We start from the raw sequence: 6,072 nt of genomic DNA, 5'->3' as shown, positions 1-6,072 counted from the left end.
AAAAAATTAAAAGTGTCCCAAAAGAGCTATAAAATAGGGTGCCCTTACTGAAGGATTCAGAACAATGTCTGAGCCAGGCGTGGTGGCGCACTTCTGTAATCCTAACTACTTGAGAGGCTGAGGCAGGAGGATCACAACCTCAAGGCCAGTCTCGGCCACTTAGCGAGACGCTGTCCCAAAACTAAAAGGGCCGTGAATGCAGCACAGTGATAAAGCGCGCTTGGGTTCAATCCCTAGTACCAGGAAGTAAGTAAAGGTGGGGTGGGGCGGAGAGATGACAAGGACAGAAGGTATTCTTTATAACCAAAAATTAAAATTGTATGCAAAAGTCAAGGATGATAGGCGGGGGGGGGGGGGGGGTGCGGATTGCCGCATAGGGCAGATTAAAAGTCATTATTGGAAAGGGCATGGTGGTAAACGCTTGTAATCCCAATCACGGGGAGACTGGGGCACGAGAATTGCATATTTGAGGCCAGCCTCAGCAGTTTAGCAAGATCCTCAGCAACTTAGCGAGACCGTGTCTTGAAAAATAAAAATTTGAAAACGGGGAGTGGGCTACTACTCAGTAGCAGAAAAGTGCATAGAAAAGCTTTGGTTCAATCCGCAGCACCACATACAAATAAAAATAAATTTAAAGGGATTGGGCTTGGGACATAACTCCGTGGTAGACCACATGCTAGCCGAGAGTGAGATCCTAGGTGCATGACCAGCAAAGCAAAAAAGGAAAGAAAGGCAGTGTGCCCTTTGAGAACTGGACACCCGGGCAAGCACTTGGGAGGTTGAGGCAGGTGGAATCTCTTGAGCCCAGGAACTGGGGACTAGCTTGGATAAATAGACCCTGTCTCAAAAAAAAAAAAAATTTTTTTTTTTTTACCCCATTTCAAAAAAAACAACCTTTCAATCCACACCTCACTGCTGGCGATCTGCCCCCAAATAAGACAAGTGATTATAAAATGTGTTCAAAGTCCTCTGCATTTACTGCATCATTGTAATGGCCAAAATATGGAAACAGTGAATTTCCATCAATACCTGAGTGGATGAACAAGCTAGAATATTCATAAACTGGACTGTTAGGCAGCCTTGAAAATCCATTAATCCATACCAACTGATCTAGAGGGATTTCTGTGTTATTGAGCAAGAGAAACACGTAGCATGTAATCTTGTTTTTGCAAAACAAAAATGCCTGTATGTGTTTGTGCATGTTTCTACTACCCCTCAGTTATAGAACCCCGCTGGGATACAAAATCTGGTTGTTCAAGTGCATTTTACAAAGTGGTATAGAATTTGTATATAACTTGTGTGCATCCTCCTGTCTGATGCCAATTATCTCTAGACGACCTCTCATTCCTAACAACGTAAATGCTACGCCAGTAGCTGTTACACTCTACCGTTCAGGGAGTAATGACCCAGACAGTGTTCACGTCTGGTGTGTGTCCATTTCCTTTTTCTGAATGTTGTCCACCCAAAGTTGACTGAATCCATGGAGGGGGACTCATGGATAGTATACAGAAAGCTACTGAAAGATGCACAGCACATTTCCTGTCTTTGGAGAGGGAATCAAGAGGTCGACAGGTGGGGTGGTGCACACCTGTAAACCCAGCTACTCGGAAGACTGAGGCAGGAGGATGGCAAGTTCAAGGCCAGCCTCAGCTACTTAGTGAGGCCATGTCTCAAAATAAAAACAAGGGCTGGGGATGTGACTCAGTGGAAAAGCACCCTGGGTTCAATCAGTCAAAAAAAAAAAAAAGGCTTAAAGTCATCTATTTTGAAAATGGAGAGAAGGAAAAATTAACTTCTGTAAATACAAGTTCTGTGGAGGGATGAGCGTTGATGTCTGAGCAGCTACTGAGCGCAAACCCGTCGATGCCACAGTGGCCGAAACACAGTTCTGTCTTATGGAGAAGCATAGTTTAACACAGGAAAAGCAAAGTGCACAGATAACTGAGCTGACAAATAATCACCATCAGGGCTGCAGCTGTGACCGACTCGTGGGCGGTCACTCACACACTTTCTAGTTACTTCAGCTTAATTGCCTCTCTGAGCCAGGATTTTTATGAGAGTGTTTTTAATTACCAAACTAAAATATTTTGATCATCCTTTTATTTTGGATTTCCACTTTTGTTACCTTTCTAATATGACCTTGAAATCTCCAAAAAGCACGTTTCCCCCACCTCCTTGGTACTGGGGATTGAACCCAGGGGCACTTAACTACTGCGCTGCATCCCCAGCCCTTTTTATTTTTTTTACCTTGAGACAGGGTCTCACTAAGTTGGTCAGGGCCTTGATAAGTTACTGAGGCTGGCCTCAAATTTGTGAGCCTCTTGCCTCAGCCTCCAGAGTCACTGGAATATAGGCATGGGTCACCCACACCTGGCTGCATAGTTGGTTTTAATAGGATTTCTCCTGAGCTGAAGGGGCCAGAACTACACACAGATTTCAGACAGATGCTCCTGGTTTTATATAAGAGTATGGTAGAGGGGAAAATATATATACATCTGGCCTTTATCTGCCATTCCTGACAGAACTTCAGACACTCTTGGAATTTCCTGATAGGAGTGTTTTGCTGCTCACAATAAACCTCTTGGGACTTTACCTGGGTTAATGCTAACAAAGTGACCCCTTGCCAGCCCTGTGGGCCCTGAGATAGCTTCAGGATGGGAGCTATCATCGGGGGAAAAAAAAATCTTTCAGTTAGGGTGGGGAGGGGCTGGAGGCTGAGTGTGATCCCATGCCTGTGATCCCGTTTGTCATGACAGTGTCATTAAACCTCAGCAGAAACCGAGCAAGGAGGCAGGGAGAGCTTCCAGGTCGGGGAGCATGGTGCTGAGGTGGGGTAGGGTGCACCCTGACTCCCCAAGAACAGAAACTCCTGGACTTAGGGACCACACGGTCTCTGCAGCCCTCTACCCTGGAGAGAGCACCCCAGTGCTCCAGGGTAATCCTGAAAGCCATGTTTGTTTTAAACCTTGGTATACAAATATTTATTCAAGTAAAGCCATGTTTGTTTATAGCTTCCCATTAAAGGTGATTTGTTTTGTGTTTGTTTTGGCACTGGAGATTGAACCCAGAGATGCTCTACCCTGAGCTACATCCCCAGCCCTCCAGCCTTTCAAAGACTTTTTTTTTTCCCCAAAAGTGGGGTAGGGGTCTGGGGCTGCGGCTCAGTGGTAGTGCGCTGGCCTAGCATGTGTGCAGCCCTGGGTTTGATCCTCAGCACCACATAAAAATAAAGGTGTGTCCACCTACAACTAAAAAGTTTTAAAAAGTGGAGTAGGAGCCAATTAGAACAAATAAAAAATGATAATTTTTTAAAAAGTGGAGTAGGAGTTGAGTATCAAGTCACATCTTTTATTTTTATGTGGTGCTGAGGTTTGAGCCCGGGGCCTCATGTGCAGGCGAGTGCTCCACCACTGAGCCACAGCTGCAGCCCTGTAGATTTTTTTGAAGATGGGGCCTCGTGTGCCTCTGTCCATCTTGTTTTGCTCATTTTTTTTAGATGTGTCTCCCCATGTGACCCAGGCGGCCTGATGCCCCCGTGTAACTGGGACTACAAGTGTGCCCCGCTGTGCCTGGCTCACAGAGTATCTTTTAATATATGCAGTTTATTGTATACTAGTTACACCCAAATAAAGTTGGGTGGGTGGCTTCTTAAAATTTTATTTGTATTTTTAAAGCACAGGCTTAAGGCATAATTGTTTTTGGTTTTGATACTGGTAATTAAATCCAGAGCACTTTACTACTGAGCTTCACCCCAGACCTTTTTATTTTTGATTCAATTTTGCTAAGTTGATGAGGCTGGCCTTGAACTTGTGATCCTCCGGCCTCAGCCTCCGTAGTTGCTGGAATTACAGGCGTGCACTGCCTTGCACGACTTAAAATTTCCACATATTTGATATAGAAGGGTGTGTAGTACCTGAGGAGTTAGAAGCCAAGTTGGACATTGCACATCCTGTAACCCCACCACCCGAGAGCCGGAATATCCCTGGGTCCGTCCTTATGCCATCTGCATTCCCCTCAGGCTGTTATTTGAATTTGGTCCTTTTCCTTCCTGACACTTATTTTGAGACAGGTTCTCCCTAAGTCGGCCAGACTAGCCTCGAGCTTGGAACGCTGCCTCACCCTCCTGGGTTGCTGGGGGTACAGGTGTGCGCCCCAGGCCTGGCCGCTCCCTTGATCTTTCATATGTTTTTGTCACACACACACAGATGGCTTCATCTTCCCCCCCCACCCCGTGAGCCCCACAGCGTGCCATGGTGGCCCTGCAGGCCCTCTGCGGCCCTGCCCTCGGCAGAAGACCTGGAGCACTCGGGAAGCCTCAGCCTCGAAAGCATCCTGTTCACCACATCATACTCTCCTCCCGGGGACCCCGTGCACCCAGAGCAAATGTGCAAACCCCCACCACACATCAAGGGGGCTCTTCCCTCCTCCATCGCCACCAGGTGCACCCGTTAGGGCCGTTCCCTGGGCATCCTGAGGTGCCCAGATCTCGTCCTTGTCCACAGGTATGAGGCTGCTCTCCCCTTCCACAGGTTTCTGCCCACAGAGGCAATGTGACAGTGGCCTCACCAGGACAAACAGCCACTGCGGGCCCAGCAGGCTATTCCCAGCGGTTTATTTTCCAGACACTTGACTGTGCCAAGTGGCATTGACATAAGGACATTTATTGCAGCATTGTTTTAATATCAAAGTAGTAGGAACGACGTGACTTTCCATCAGTAGGTATCCAGTTACAGGTCACCAGCATCAGTTATGGGAACCCGTACCAGGGACCACCCTTAGCCATAAAGAGACAAGGGCAGCGGGGATGAGGGAAAGGCAAGCCAGTAGGACATGCGGCATGTGTCACCGCATGTGTGAAAAAGCATACTGAAATGCTTAAATACGCATCAACACCTGTAAAAGCCCTCGAAAGTGACTGGCACCGGAGCTGCAGTCGCGTGTTTTCATTGTTGCATTTGAAAGAAAAAAATCCTGTGCCTTGAGCAAGGCTGTGTATGAACGCGTACGGAAATAAAGGTGAGTGTCTCGGTATGTGTCCGGCTCTGGGCCATCTTTGGCTTGTAGCCTGCCTCTGCTGGCAGCACTTCATCAGAGGCCCCTCCTGGCCTTTCACAGGAGGAACCCCCCTCCACAGCCCTGCTTCAGGCCCAAACCCAGGGCTGGACGGCCTGCCACAAGGTGGCGCTGTCTGACGCCGGCTGCTCTGAGGGCCTGAAACGGCTCTCTGACGGACATGAGCCTTCAGAGCTGGGCAGGTGCCTCTCGCCATCCTTTGGGGCTCACCAGGGACGCGGGGTGTGCCCCTCACTCGGTCTAGTTCCCCATTCCCCTCCTGGTCCCTGGAAACAGCAGTCAGAGCTCTACTGGAGGGTGGCCAAGTGGGACAACAGGGCCGTGAGTCGGTTCACAGGAGTGGCCCTCCCCGGCCCTCCAGTAGCTTCACTGAGTTGGCAGGCACTGCTGGCCTGGGGGGTGCAGAGGACCCAAGCTCCCCCTGCAGCCCTGCTGTGCACCCCAAGCCTCCTTCGGGGCTCCCATCCTGCCTCCATGTCCTGCCCTGCACAAAGGCGCTGGTCACAAGCAGCCAGTCAGTACCTGGGGCAACAGGGGAGCCCCTGGCGTGGGTGCCCAGACGTTCTGAGGGGTACGCAGAACAAGGTAAAGTGTGAGCTGAGCCACGTGAGGACACCCGCTCTGAGGTGTGGCCTCCGGCCAGAATGGCCCCTTCTCCCAGGGCTGGTCCTTATCTTGTGTGACTCCAGGGCCTGGCACTGAGGGCTGCCTCGGGGAGTGTGCCGATGGATGGGGCCAAGCTTCCCAGTAACCTGAAGACTGCAGGGTATTAGTGGGAGGGGAGAGCCCAGGGCCCGCCGGCTGTCCCCAGGCTGTCTCGGGGCAGCAGCCTCCAGGGCTGGGGGAGCAGCCCTCGGGTTCCTTCTGGGGGCCACAGGAGAGAGCCACAGGGAGCAGGGCTGCCCTGGATGGGGGTTCCTTATTCAGAGACCCCTGCATGAGTCCTTGGGGCTCAAACTAAACGGGAGGTGTCAAACTGCAAACCTGAGGGTGGCCCTG

The sequence above is a fragment of the Sciurus vulgaris genome, assembly GCF_902686455.1.
Source record: "Sciurus vulgaris genome assembly, chromosome: 11".
Taxonomy (NCBI): domain Eukaryota; kingdom Metazoa; phylum Chordata; class Mammalia; order Rodentia; family Sciuridae; genus Sciurus; species Sciurus vulgaris.
The sequence above is the reverse complement of the archived record's forward strand: the minus strand, read 5'-3'. Positions refer to the sequence as shown.